The sequence below is a fragment of the Dasypus novemcinctus genome, chromosome 2 (assembly GCF_030445035.2).
Source record: "Dasypus novemcinctus isolate mDasNov1 chromosome 2, mDasNov1.1.hap2, whole genome shotgun sequence".
Lineage (NCBI taxonomy): Eukaryota > Metazoa > Chordata > Mammalia > Cingulata > Dasypodidae > Dasypus > Dasypus novemcinctus.
In genome coordinates, this window is record NC_080674.1 from 160,220,444 (window position 1) to 160,235,254 (window position 14,811).

At 57.0% G+C, this 14,811-nt stretch overlaps 1 protein-coding gene across 3 annotated transcripts in view; it reads left to right on the plus strand.

Annotated features, from left to right (window-relative positions):
* Positions 1–9,925: 9,925 nt before the first annotated feature.
* SYNPO (synaptopodin) overlaps positions 9,926–14,811 on the plus strand; it is a 54,558-nt gene continuing 49,672 nt past the window's right edge. Inside the window, exon 1 of one of the 3 annotated variants that reach the window (XM_004471991.5) lies at positions 9,926–10,153. The gene's annotated coding sequence lies outside the window, so the exon portion shown is untranslated. Of the gene's footprint in view, positions 10,154–11,520; positions 11,622–14,811 lie in introns of those variants that run through there. The other 2 variants (XM_004471994.5, XM_004471993.4) reach the window with 2 other exon arrangements.

Here is a 14,811-nt window from a genome sequence, read left to right on the forward strand (position 1 = left end):
CTGGAGCTGTCGGGGTGGATGCGGCCTCTGTCCGGGTGAAGGTTGGGCCTCTGGAGGGGTGGGTGCTGGGCCTCTGGAGGGGTGGGTGCTGGGCCTCTGGAGGGGTGGGTGCCGGCCTCTGGAGGGGTGGGTGCTGGGCCTCTGGAGGGGTGGATGCCGCCTCTGGAGGGGTGGGTGCTGGCCTCTGGAGGGGTGGGTGACGGCCTCTGGAGGGGTGGGTGCTGGGCCTCTGGAGGGGTGGATGCCGGCCTCTGGAGGGGTGGATGCTGGGCCTCTGGTGGCATGGGTGCTGGCCTCTGGAGGGGTGGATGTTGGCCTCTGGAGGGGTGGGTGCCGGCCTCTGTTGGGGTGGGTGCTGGGCCTCTGGAGGGGTAGATGCCATCCTCTGGAGGGGTGGATGCTGGGCCTCTGGAGGGGTGGGTGCTGGGCCTCTGGAGGGGTGGATGCTGCCTCTGTCAGGGTGGATGCTGGGCCTCTGGAGGGGTGGATGCCGGCTGCTGTCGGGATGGGTGCCGGCCTCTGGAAGTGTAGGTGCTGGCCTCTGGAAAGGTGGGTACCGGCCTCTGGAGGCATGGGTGCTGGCCTCTGTCGGGGTGGGTGCCGGCCTCTGTCAGGGTGGGTGCCGGCCTCTGGAAGGGTGGGTGCTGGCCTCTGGAGGGGTGGGTCCTGGCCCTCTGGAGGGAGGTCCCAGTCTGCTTTGGGAGGACTCGCCTGTCTCCCCCATGAGCCTGGCTACCATCCTTGTAGAAGTTTGGATTTTCCACAGCGTTGTGCCCCAAGGGCAGCTGCAGAGCATGGAAGGGCCACTTGGTGAGTTCCTAGCTCCATGTGCCCTGCCTGGAACTTCCTTCCTGCCTCCTGAACTCCTTCAACCTCAGCCCCAAAGCTAGGGGTGGGGTGCAGGGGTAGAGAGCCCCCCAGAGCCAGCCTTGGGCTTGCTGTCCCAGCTCAGAGGGAAAAGGGGTTCCACATGTTGGCACAGAGGAGACCTCTGTACCATCCACGGAAGAAAGTAGATCTTAATTGTGTTCAGAGAGACCCCAGACACAGATGGAGGGAGCCAGAGGAGGAGGGGGTCTCACCTGTGTGTGAGAGAGACACAGAGACAGAGAGAGACACAGAGAGAGATGGAGAGATAGAGATAGAGATAGAGAGACAGAGAGAGACAGAGATGGAGAAGAAGAGAAGAAGGGCAAAGGAGGGAGAAAGAAGAAAGGAGAGAGAGACAGAGAGAGGGAGAACGAGAAAAAGAGGAGAGAGGAGCAAGAGCCCAGCCACATGGCAGAGGTGCGGGGTACAGGAAGGGGGCAGAGGAGAGGCGGCTGGGGGGCTGGCAGGGGATGGAAATGAGCCATAGAGCCAGGCTGAGGTCTTTGGACTTCACCCTCCAGAGAATAAGGAACCATTTGTTTAAAAAAGTCTTTTACATTTAATTGAGTTGACTTTTTAAAAAAAATCACAGTGCGCACTTATTGTAAAGAGAAAAAACAAGTACAACCTGGTGTTCAATAACAAGCAATTTCCCTTCCCGCTCTCCCAGGTCCCTCCTGAGAAGAAACCACTGTTGCCAGTTCTTGTATATCCTTGGAGAGATATTCTAGGCTGTATTTGTTTGGTGTATCCATCCCCTCATATTTACCCACAAGCAGCATATTATACACACCATTCTGTTTCAGTGTGTGGTTATAGATAATTTCCTAGCAGTGCATGCACGTCTGTTTGTCTCATTGATTTTACCACACTCTGTCCCACTGTGTGGATGCTCTGGGTTTTGTTTACCAGTCCTTACTGATGGACATTAGATTGCTTCCAGCCATTTGCTTCCACAAACACTCCTGCAATGAATGTAAACTTGAGCATCCACCTTTGAGCACACGGGCTGGTAAATGGGTCTGATAAATTCCTAGGAATGGTATTGCTGGGTCAAAGGACATGTGCACTTAACCTTGGATAGACATCACCAAATCGCCCTTCACAAGGTTTAAGGCAGGGCAAGGGCAAAGCTCCATGATCTGGCAAGTTGCTTTGGATGCATTCGGCAAGGGAAGGAAAAAGCAAATTATTTGATAATGAGCCGTGCAGTCTGAGACCAACTAACATATCTTAAAGGATCTTTAGGTGAGGGTTCCTCTTGAGACCCTGGGAGCCCTTTCAAAGCTCCCAGCTCTGGTGCACCTCTGCAGTGCATTCTGGCAGGCCCCTCCTAGCACCTGGGAGCCTGGGAGAAATGGGCCTCAGTGGACAAGTTGCTTTGCTGCGGGGAGAGGGCCCCGAGACCCACCCCCATTGGCCGGACCCACTTCTCCGGGGTGGCTACAAACAGCCTAGTGGGGAGAGGACAGGCTGCCGGCAGCTGCAAGGGGCCTGAGTTCAGCCAAAGCCCGCGCGAAGGGCTGCCAAGAGTTTCTTTTCATTTTTCCAAGTCTTGTGCTTTGGACTAGGGCACAGTGTCATCCTCCTGTTTCCTATTACTTTGCAAGGCTCCCATCAAAGCGCCAGCCGCACAAGCTCTTTGATGTGTGGGCCGAGGCTGCCTCCACCTCTGGGAGAAGCATCTTTGCTGAGGCTCAAGAGGGGAGTCAAGCTGGAGACAGTCCCCAAACCTTCCCCCATGTGCTGCCCAGCTCCACTCTGGCTGGGACCCTGGCCGAGCTGCAAGGCCCCGGTGATGGAGCCCAGGAGGGGACCCAGAGAGGGCAAAGGGCCTGCCTCAGAACGCACGGTGAATTGGTGGGGTGCTCCAGCTCTGGCAGATGTCCAAGGCCGGGAAGGCTGGGAGGGGACCTCTGCCTGTGTGAAACCTTTGGCTTCTCTTGGTTCCTCAGTTTCCCCACCTTGCTTTCTGGAGCCTACTGGCTCTGACACCCTGCCACTGAGGGTGGAGGTTAAGTGTGGGTGTCTGCATTCGCCTTGCCTGGATGCAAATCCTGGGCTCTGTCCCCCTTAGCTTTGTGACCTCTGAGCCTCAGTCTTCTGTCTAAACTGGGATGCTGACAATTCCTGCCTCAGAGGCCCCTTTGAGAGTAAAATGAGAAGATGCAGGCAAAGTGCTTAACACAATGCCTGACACATAGAGTCTCAAAAAGAATAGTTCTTATTATCCTCATTCTTGGTGATGATGATGATAACGACAGTAACAAAGGCGTGGGGAGAGGGTTTTTAAGGGGAAAAGCCTACCGAGGAGTAGGCTTGCTAAGAAACCTCTTCACTGCCCCCACCCCAGCCATATTCTAAAGTCCAGGGAATTAGCACCTTCTTTGCTCCCTCCCAACTCTCCACTTCTAATGTCAAGGCTCTCAGGACTGAGGGGGTGATGGGCGGGTGGAGAAAGGCATGGGGAAGGGGCACCGTGGAGCCTGGGCCCGGAAGCCGGGTGGGGGTGGGGTGGGAGGCGTGTGGGACACCGCTGGCCCTGCAGCCCTGACGGGGGGAGTTGGGGGGAAGGGGGTGTTTCCTGGCAAAGTGTAAAAGGTTTGGGTTTGACTTGGAAACACATTGAGAAGTCCCTGGTGGCTGCCTCCTCAGAAACGGCCTCTCCGAAGCCCAGCCTGGAGCAGGGAGGCTGTTTTGTATAAAGGCGCTCTGGGGTCCTCAGGGCGGGGGGACGGCTGAAGTCTCCCTCTGAATTACAGCCCCGGCAGCCGGAGCCCCCTGCCCTCGCTGCAGGCCTGCCCCGGGGCTGGAGCACTCCCGCTAGGGACCCTTACCAGGACAGGGGAGCTTTGGTCGTATCTGTGTTTAGCCTGTGATATTATTTACTCAACATTTTTCTTTAAATTGACTCTCGTTTTAAAATCTGAATATGTTTGTCTAAAGGGGAACTTAATATTGCTACTATTAATGGAAAACTTGGATCGCTGGCCATAATGATCACATAAATGAAATACAATAAAACCAAACAATGCTGCTGAGGTCTAGCTAGAACCTGACACTGGCTCTCTCTGATGAAAAGGGGAGGTTAGCAACTGGGAGAGCCATGTTCAAGAAAGGTTATCACCAAGTAAGATTTTCTTCTCGCTTACGGTTGCCGGATAAAATAAAATATTGCGTGAAACCTACTTACCCTGAAAAATTATTCATCATTTAATTGGACATCCCTTATTTTTATTTGCTAAATCTGACAACCCTTTCCTTGGTGAATGAAAGAGAATTATTGCTATTTTTTAGGAGGTACCGAGGATTAAACCCAGGACCCCGTACATGAGAATCAGGCAACTCGACCACCTGAGCTACATCTGCTGCCTGAGAATTTTTAAAGGAATAAATTTCTTGCTGCTAAGAGATGAGACGTTTCTGTGAGATGTCCCTACACCACCAAAAAAAAAAAAAAAAATCTTGGGAAAGGCTGTTCTGATTCAAGGTGGAGTTAGACCTTAGTGTGGGAATTTGGAGGAGGAAAGGAGCATTTGGGAAATTCTGAAAGGCTCCGTGGAAGAGGAGGCATTGGGGTGGGGCTCCTTGCGGCAGGCAGAGCTAGGCAACAGTGCTGGGGTTTTGAGGACCCGTCCCCTCATCCACCCCACGGCCTGGGGCCAGGCCACTCCTGGGGATAAACTCTTGTCCCGGCTCTCAGAGGACAGAGGGGCTTGTGTTTGAGCAACTGTGGCTTGTCAGCATGAGTGACTGTGTGTGTTTGCCCAAATCACACCCTCTCAGGCCAGGAAAGGGCTTTTGAGGGCATCTCCCCTAACTCCCAGCCCTGCCCGCCCAGCCCCGCACGAACCTGAAACCTGATGGCACTTCTCCAGTGACAGGGAGTTGCTGCTAGAAAGTCCCCCCTCAGACAGACGGAAACCTGCCTGCCTTCGCGTCTGCAGATTCGCTTCTGCCCTCTGGGAACAAAGTGCCCCCTTCAGCCCCAGAACAGTCCCTCAGAGGTGAAGAGACCCCCCTTCCCAGGCTGCGTTTCTGACGTCCTGGTTTGCAAGGAAGCGGGCTTGGGGATCGGGCGGGGGACACTGCCTGTGGTGGCCCCACTGTTCACCGTTATCAGGCAGGGAGCAGGGAAGAGGCTCGTAATTGGGAGCGCTGGAAGTTGAGGCAAGAGCTGACCAGGAGGAGAGGGAGCTGCTTTCCTGTGATGCTCAGCCAGGCGAGGCAGGGCAGGGGGTGGGGAAGCGCCCAGCCCGGCAGCCCCTACTCAGAACCTAATTTTCTGGGTGACCTCAGGCAAATCCCCTCCCCCTTCTGGACTTGAGTTCTGCTTTATGCGCTGTGAGTGGCTTGGCCTATTATTATAGGTAAAAATATTTGTGCCTAGTCTGATTGATTGGCACCAGCTGGCTAAAGCCTGCGCTGGCTGAAGTTCGGTGGTGGGAAGGATGCCGAGGCTGTGCCTGGGCCCCTGAGAAACAGGCACGCGTGGCCCGTGGAGCGGTGGTCTGTGCGCTGTGGGTCTGCCAGCCCTGCCCCGAGCGGGGTGCCAGTGCCGAGAGCGCCCGGTGTGGAATGATAAAGCAGGCCTCGGAGAGGTGCCCGGGAGGGGGACACGGGTATGGGTGTGCCGCCGGGAGGAGGGCCCGTGGTTCTGCTGGCCCCGTCCTCCTCCAGCCTGCAGGCTCTCACACGTGTGCTAGCCCACACCCTGCCACCCAGGCGGCCAGAGGACAGAGGTGCTCTGTGAGCAGGCCAAGACTCCTGGCTGGAGGGTGCTGTGGAAGGCGGCAGGGCTGGCTGGTGTGCGCGCGTGCGTGTGTGTGTGCACACGTGAACGCACGCTTGCAGATGGGGCTTCTTTGCTAGGAGTTAAGTCATTAGGGAACACAAAAATGGGTCAGAGCTGGGATCTGACTGCTACACAAAGGAGCATTCTCCCCATCCCTGCCCTGCAGGCCCGGAGGCTGGAAGAGGGGAAAGCCCAGGCTCTGAGGATCTCAAAGGGGCCGTGTTGAATCCGTCAGCTGGACAGAATCCCCAAAGGTCAAGGGCTCCTTCCCCGGCCAAAGAGCAGACAGGCCCTCCCGAGAGGGGGACTCTCATTTTGCAGGACCATGCTCTCCCTCTGCCCCTGCTTCTGCTGCCGCGCACTATGTGAGCCTCACCAAGTCCCCTTCCCTCGTCTGTAAGGTGAAGGCAGATGGTCTCGGAAAGCCCTTCCAGACCTCACGTTTGCAGACTCCAAGTACTACGGAGCACTCCCAATAAGCTGGTATTGCCTGCAGGGCACTTTCCTGCTTCCCACTTACTTCATCCCCAGCAACCTGCCGAGAAGGCCATGGTGAGACTTATCCCTCCAATGTGTTCAGATGATTGAACAGAGGCTCAGACAGAGAGAGGCTCTTCCAAGGTCACAAAGCAAGGTTGTGGCTGATCTGGCCCCAGGACTCCTGCCGCCACGTCTGGACCTCCATCCACTGATCAGCAGTTTGCAGGATGGTTCAGTGGGGCCTGGATGCAGTGGAGGTGGGTCTGGAGCCTTGAGGGGGAAAAAATGTGGGGAGCTGCTTTGGAATGGGCATAATTGCTTCATTTCTGTTTTCTATATGATTTCCATGTAGGAGGAATTTGGAGGAAAAGAGTATTCGAGGCTAAAAATCTCAGAAGACCTGTGCTGAACCAGGACTTCCCAGGTGGAAGGCACTCCCTTCTCAACCGCATGGTCTCTGGGTTGGGGAGCTTTGCCTGAGGTTTAGGCAAGAGCTTCATGTGTCTAATGGAAATAAAGGGGATTTGCACATATTAGTTCAAAGGCATTTAGCACATGATGGCGCTTGGATGGAGGTTGGAAAACTTCTTTAGGAACCATCTGGTCCTTCCCTCCCTGCCCTTTACCAAGGGGAAACTGAGGCCATGGAGTGGAAGGGATTTAGCCCCGGTCACAGAATCAGTGGCAGAGACAGGACTAGAACTTGGGGATCCTGGCATCCCTGACAGTTTTGACAGCGTCCACTGTCTGGGGAGGCAAAGGCGGGGTGGGGGGAGGGGGGATAGGACAGGGGAAGAGAAAGGAAAAGAGGGGGTTGGGGGCTGGACCAGGGGACAGGCAGACAAGAGGTATGCGTGGCCCAGCGGCCGCTGATAAGAGACCCGCAATGCCATTCCAAAGGGATATTTTATCAAGATGCAATTTTCCCCGCTGCAGACATTATTTTCTTTCTCGCGCAGACTGTGCTGGCCTTTGCGATAAGGCGCCTAGACATGTTCACACTAAGGCAGCCAAAATATGAGGCAGGAGGAAAAAAATTCCCTTCTTAATCCCCCCCCAACCCCCCCATTTCCTCTCATTCTCTCCAAGTTCTCATGCCCCCCCCCCCCAAGCTGGCTGGCCTCTTCCTGCCTTCCAGTAACTCAGCCCAAAGGAGCCAGGAAGGTATGTGGCCCAGAGGAGGTCAAGAGGGAGAAGTGTGCAGGGGCCTCCCCTGGGAAAAGGGGCACAGGCCACAGGCTCTCCCACGACTGCGCAAGGGCGAGGGGGCGTGTGCTGTTTACCGGCCTGCCCTTGGAGTCTCCTCCCGCCCCCACCATCCCTGCAGAAGAACTCAGAGCTGTCTGTGGTTTGGGGGTTTAAGCTGGAGGTGATTAGGGCCTCCCCCAAATGCAGATTCTTTCCTCCCTGACCCTTCCTCCTGACCTCGTAATGCAAGGCCTGATGGGAATTTCTGTGGGAGGGGGCTACCCTGCCTACGTCCATCTAAAACCCCCACCTGAAGAGATCTGGCCAGCCGGACGTCGGGATCCTGGCCCCACAAGCCCACCAGCTCACTGGTGGCTCTGTCCCCTCTAGGCCTCGGTTCCCCCATCTGCCCACCACTGGGGCAGGACTCAGACGTCCTGGCCCTGAAATTCTTCCCCTGGTTTGGGAAGACGATGTTCTACCCCAGGCCTCCCGGGAGCTTGAGCGAGCCGGCGGCATGGCCCCCACGTACCAGTACCCGCCCTGCTCTCCTCAGGAAGTCCACTCCACCCGCCACATCTGGATGGAATTTACCCCCCAAAGCAACTCAATTACCGGCGATCTGATCAGGACGGCTCATGTGTCAGAGGGGGCCCTGGTGGAGGCTGCTCTGCCGGAGAGGAGGGTCTCTGGGCCTGCGACCCACCCCTCTCCTCACTGCACTGCCTTCCTGAGCCCCCTGGGGAGACAGGCCCCGTGTCCTGCTGCGGGCCGGGGGGCACCTGGGAGGGCTGCCACCTCCTGCCTTGTCTTAGGCCACCCCTTCAATCAAGACCCGAATCAGGGCATAGAGGCTGGAGGCGGTGGGGGGGGCGGAATTCTACATCCACCGGCCTGGCCAACGGCGTCAGTGAGGGCGGGAGCCCCTCGTGGCCCCCGTTCACCTTCCAGCCCTCGTGAGGGGAGCCTGGCTGGTAAACGCTGGTCCCTGCTCGCAAGCCTGTGGCAGTGAGAGTTCGGAAGCCTAGTGCTGTGTCTTAGTGTGCCGCCTTGGGAACTCGAGACTAGCTCTCCTCGCTTCCTGTGGCTCCTGCTAAGTTGGCTGGAGGGGGACAGTGGGCTTTGGGGCTTTTCCCTTCCCTCAAGTCTCCACTTCACATCTCTTCTTTGGGGCCTACAGACAGTGTCTGCTTTCCCAGACACCGTCCCTTTCCTCTGCTCCCATGCCTCTCGCCGTCGACACACACAGGAGGATCCCGCGCCCAGGGGGCTCCAGGCTGCCAGGTGCCGACTCACTGAGGGTCTGCACTAAGTTTGCCATCCCTACGGCGATCTCCCAGAAGCCAGAGACAAGCGAGGAGTGGTAAAACGGCCCAGGTCACAAACAAAGCAGGCGAAGCTGTCATGCCCGAGGGTGGTGGGGGTCACGCCCGGGAATGCCCACTGCCCTCCGTACCGGTCATGGGTGCCACGTCGGCTGGGCAGGGCTGGCCGGGCCGGGGCAGCGGCGCACACCCTCACACTTGCCCACCACCCCCTTCCACCCGAGAACCCAACCAGGACGGTGCGAGGGTTCAATTCAGCCAGTACTCACCACTGCCCATTGAGAACAAGGCCCTGTGCTCCACTCTGCTGTGGGGAGAACGGAAAGTCGGAGGCAGAATCTCACTCCCCCAGGGGCTTATACTGTCACTGGGGCAAAAACGCTGACAGAGGAGGCCATCTGTGTGGTGGTCCAGAGCCAGCAGACCGAGTTAGAATACCAGTTCTGCCATGTCTGGGCTGGGGGGCTTTCGGCAAAGAGTTTAGCCCCCTACCAGCCTCATGGGGTTGCGAGGAATGAATGCGACAGCATATGTGGGACACGGAGCACAGCCCTGGTGGAGAGTAAATGTTCCACAAATGGCAGGTTTATTATTATTTTATTAAATAATTAGCAACAAGACAATAACGCCTCACTTACCTGGAAACCTTCCTAATGCAGAAACCTGTTAAGATCTCCTAAGAAGACCCTTCTAAAAAGGCCTTTGAGCTGCCACCAGTAAAGCCATGCATAGGCACTGGCTCGTGGACTTTTCTCATCAGGAAGCTGATGCTAGAAGAGGAAGGATGGGCAGGCCATGGGTGAGGAGGCAACAGAGGGCTTCTAGGGGGCCCGAGGGCAGCAGGCTGAAGGCATAGAAGATCCAGGAGCTTCTGATGGGATCAGGTTCTCAGGGGTCTTGAATGTCCCTCTAAGTCTTTGGAAACCTGGGGCGAAGGGGAGCAGCTGTGAGTTCACTGTGGGGCTAGTGAGATAAAAGAGCTTCTTCCAGAAGCGACTCTAGGGTTGACACAGGCTATACCCAGGGGCAAGAAGGCCTGGTACGGCCTGTGGGACCCCAGGCAGGACTTAATGCTGGATCCCCAACAGGGAAGACCAGACAGGGAAATCACCATGTACTTGGCAAAGCCCCTTCACATCCTTCCCATCACGTGGTCTCCAGAATTCAATGACACGGTTATCTCCACTTCACAGATCCCTAGAGGAGGGCGCTCACACAGCTCATTAGTGCAGGGCGAGGCCAGTGACCCTTTTCTTCATGGAGCATTTGAGCGTGTTCTTCCTGGCCAGTCCTCGAGTCAGAAGAGCCTGGAGGGAGGCCCAGTCCCCTTACTTATCACCAGGGTGGACTGGAGAAACATTTGAGCCTCAGTTTCCCCCAAATGGGGATGGCCATGGAAGCTACTTCAAAATGTAGAGGAGAGGACTCCATGAGAAGGTCCCTGTAAATATGGAGGCGCTCTCTCTTCTGCAAAGACGGCGGCTCCTTCTCCACTGTGAGTTCCGGGAGGGGTGGGCTTGTCTCGTGGTAACTGTGACTGTTGCCTGGCATGAGGCTTGGTACACGGTAGGAACTCAGCCATTGTCATCGTAAGAGATGTTCACATTAATTGAGGTACTCGTGTGTCAGGCACTGTGCTAGCTGCTCACCTAAATGGAGGGTAGGCAGTCAGTGGAGGGTGGGGTGGCTGAATCCTAACCGGAGTGGGGAGATGTGGCCACACCCTCTCCCACTGGTGTGGGGTCAGCCGGGACTGTGCAGACCAGAAGAAAAGGACCCCAGACTGGAGGGAGCTGGGGGACAGCTCACCAGAGGGGATCTGAAGAGCCATGCTCACCTGCCCCCTCTGCTGTCACCTGCTGTGTGACTTTGGCCAAGGCCCGGCTCTCTCTGGGCCTGTTTCTCCTCTAGGAGGACAGATGGAGGGCACGAAGGCCTGGCAGCTGGGCTGTCAGGGAGGGAGGCTCCTGCACCTGAGGCCTCCGGACTTGTTGGGATCTGCCTGCCTGAAGGGGATTTCCTGGGGCCGGCCCAGTTCCCAGCCCTGCTGACGTCGACTCTCCTGGATGGGTGCCCAGTGGGGTGGGGGGTGTCCTCAGAGCAGCCATCTCTATTGAGAAAGGCAGGCGACTCTCCCAGCCACACTGACCCTCCCTCTGGGGCTCTGGGGTCTTCCCACCTCCATCCTCGAGGCGGGGAAGTGGGGGGATCCCTCTTGTTGAAAGAAGAAGGCACCGCCCTTTGACCTAAGATCCTGTTTGCTGTGTGACCTCAGGCAAGTCCCTGTTGCTTTCTGGGCCTTGGTCCCTTTTTCTCTGAAGTGAGGAAGGCAAAGATTTCCAAGCTCTTTTGGAACTCTGACACTCTGGGATCCTGCTGGGGGCTGGGGGTCCTGGGAAAGAGAATTGGGGTGGGGGGCTGGATTCCAGGGACTTGCTTTCTTGCTGTGGAGCAGAAAGTGCAGGGGGTGGGGGAGTGTGGTGGGTGAAAATGAGCACTGAGGCCTCCAGGTGGCTGCAAGAGGGGGCAAGGCGAGCCTGCAGTCTTGGAAACATATTTATTTTTAAGTGTCCTGTGTCACTGGGGGCTTTCTCGTTGGGTTTTGAAATGCTCCAGAAGTCAGCGTGTGTGTGTTTGCTGAGCGGAATATGGGCTGTATTTATTCATCCTTTAGCCCGAGCCCTTAAAAATATAGACGGCTAATGTCTTCAGTATGTATGAAATATCCCATATGCTCAGAAACAAAAGGGGCTCTGTTATTAAAGTTTCATTTCCACACGCCCCCTCCCCTCCCTCCCTCCCGCCCCCCTGACACCCTGCCCTCCTCCCATCTCGCTCAGCCTTCTCCGAGACAGCCGGCGAGAGCGAGGAGGCAGGCGGGCAGGCGGCGGGCAGCCGGGCAGCCGGGCCGGGGGCCCGGGCATAGCGGGTCCCTGTGGTGTGGGTGTGGCGTCTGCCTTCAGGTGAGGGGGAGACAGCGGAAAAGGAGAGCAGGCTCTTCAGGGGAGGGGGCCTCCTCGGTCCCCGGGATGGGCAGCGGAGGAGTGGGAGCCGAGGTGGCCCGTCCTGGGGCTGGGGCCCTGGCAGGGCCAGCTGTCTGGGACGGAAATGCCCGCTTTGCTGCTAACTGAAACCACATGTGTCTCCCAGGCAGGGGGACAGAGACGCCGCCAAGCCTGGGGCTGGGGACTGGGGGAGGAAAGATGCCGGCTGGCCCCCGCCGTGTGCCCCGGTTGGGGGCGGGTGAGAGGGCTGCCAAGCAAGGGTCGGGGTGGTGCACGCCGGCGATGGCGAGAGCGGGGTGAAGAGTGTGAGTGAGTGTCTGGGATCCGTGTGTGCGCGCGTACAAGTTGCACGGATGGGTGTGCTATGTGTGTCTGAGCACGCACGCTGGCCGGAGTTGGGAGTTGGTGCGTCCCAGACTGTGCACACTGGCCTGCGCACAGAGGGTCTGAGAGCACACTCGACGGCCTGTGACGGGGTGAGTATCCGTGTCTTCGGCGTCCGTCGACACCAACACACATGCCGGGGCACATGGAAGAGGGGGTTTCGGAGTACCCCCCATGGGCCTGTGGATGTGCGGATGTGTTTTGCAGGGCAGTCTGTAGCACGTGGGCGGCGAGCACAGTATTGTCTGCCCGCATGTGTGTGCGGCAGGTGGGTGGAGCGCCCCGGCTCCTGGGCTGAGTCGGCCTCCCCTTTGGCCTCCTGTGGTCTGAGCCCTGGCCTGGGAGCCTGCTGGGCACCTCCGGCTGGGTGCTCTGGGGCAAGGATCTCCAGCTGGGCCACCACCCTCCTTTCTTCTTGTTCCTCCAGCCAGGCCAGGCTTCCCACGCCTGCACAGCCCCTTCCCATGGAGCCCGGGGGTGGTAGAGTCCCCTCTCCCACATCTCTGTTATCTTTTTCAGAGAACTCTCCTCCCGGAGCTTGGCCTCTTCACTGTAGCTCTAGAAGGTGAGGAAATCAAGCCCGAGGGAGGGACACCCTTGCCCACAGCCATCAGGAGCCAGGGGAGGGGGCTGAGCGGCCTGGGAGGGATCAGAGGATTCCGTGGGCTCTGCCTTGGAGGAAAGACCAGAGGTGCTCCATGTGCCAATGGGGACCCCCAGGGCCCAGGTGACCTGCGTCCTGGGTCTTCTCCCCCAAAGGCATGAGGCTTGCCCAAAGTTGGGGTCTGGGTTCTGGAAATGGCTCTGCCCCTGCCTTGCTGAGGCTATGGGGCTTCGTTCCTCTGTGGCTACAAGGACAGGGTTAGCCCAGCCTCGGAGATTCCCAAAGTGTGACACGCACACCTCTGCAGCATGGGATGCTGCCACGTGGACAGCTGTTTTTATTTTAGTAAGTATTGTTTGTTATTTTCACCTATCTACCTTAGGGGAAAATATATGAATAGCACATCAAACCAGCTAGTTGATTTAAATAAAAACATAAACTTCCCAAATGAATGAAGACTAGTAGAAGATCCCTGGTCCTGTCCAGATAAGGCAGTGTGCTGTCTGTGTTTCTACTATTTCAAGTGCTCACAGGTGTCAATTTTAGCTGTCTAGGATCCCCAAAATCGTCATCTGTTCTGTAGACCATGTTTTGGCCTCCACAGATTAGCAGCTTGATAATTCCATGATTGCTAAGTGAAAAGTCCAGTTGCCACTGTACCGCGTGTGTGTGTGTGTGTGCGCCTTGTGTGCGCTGTGTAGGAAGGGGCAGGGGATGGAATCAGCAGAGCTGGGAAAAGATCAGCCCAACCCAACGGGGGCTGGGTGCCCAAGGTCAAAAGCAGGGAGTTTGGGAAAGAGATTGTTCCCGGACTGACATTTTCAAGTGCTTTGTCCGGCCTCAGCCCTGCCTTGAATTGGGGGGGGCGGTGGGCAGGCGAGGGACCACCCGGCCTTGGGCTTTCCTGCCATTCAGTCCCAGCTCCTGGCCACTTGGCTGCATTTTATCTGTCAACCCAGGAAGGGGTGCACGGGGTGGGGGGCACTGCTCAGGCTGGTCTGGTCAGGGCCGCTGTTGCCGAGGACGTGCCCGCTCGCCCCCCCTTCCTTGGCTTGCTGTCGTTGCCAGTGACTTTGTCGGTAATTGTTTACGTGTGCCTCTTGGTTGCTGATTGGCCTCATCGCCAACTCTCTAGGCAAGAAGGACCCTGCTCTGTTCCAGGCAGTGGAACCTCAGGATGCTTCCTTTGTGTCACATCCTGCCTTGGGCACATGACATGAAACCTTGGCTCAAGGACGGACAGCATCCTTGGTGGAGACAACTCATGGCCCCTTCTTTGGGAGGAAGCAGATGCAGAGGAAGGTGCCCAGGGCAGTCCATCCTGGCTGGGCCACTGATTTGCTGTGAGGCCCTGGGCAAGGTGCTCACCTTCTCTGGGCCCCAGAATCCCCATGGATCCTAGGTGGCTTTGTCCCCACTGAGACTGAAGTGATCCTCTGGCTCTGCCCTAGAAGGGAGCGGCATCCACTCACTTCTAGAGGGTTCTTGTATCGCTAGAAGGCTGCTTTCTCTGAGGGTGCAGAACCCTGTACGCTTTGCGGAGTGGCTTCCTGGAGCAGGGATGGGCCATACAGAGTCCTCCACACTCAAGGTTTTTTGGGGTCCTGGGCCAGCTGGGGTCCAGGGTAGCAGCTGGGCAGGGTCAAGGGCACATCCCTGCCTGCAGAACTCATCACTTCCTAACTGGCCCTCAGTGGCCTTGTGGGCCCCACAGCTGAACCCACTGAGCCACAGCATCTACTCCCAAGGCCAAGGGCAGACAGGAAACCTGCTTTATGATCCCCTGGGCAGGTTTATGGGCATCATGATGGAAAGACCACCCGGCCAGGGAGTGGGAGGTGGCTCTGCTCAGTGGGGAGGACCTGGGCTTAAAGAGCAACCTCTCCCCAAAGAAATAGTCTCACTTAGAAAATGGAACTCTTCATAGAGCCGTGGTCAGCTGAAATATGTCACCCCTTGGTGGGCTAAGCAGTGGGCTTCCGACGGAGGCGGAGGATTCTAGCTCACCTTAGCTTCCTGACCAGCAACGCCCATCTGCACACTCCACCTTGGTTTCTATTTCCTTGATTGGCTAGAGGCAGAATGTGGAAGTGGTGACAAAGTCCTTTATCTATAGAGTCACACCAGTGTTTTCTTGTGATAATATGCGCTTAAGGTAAA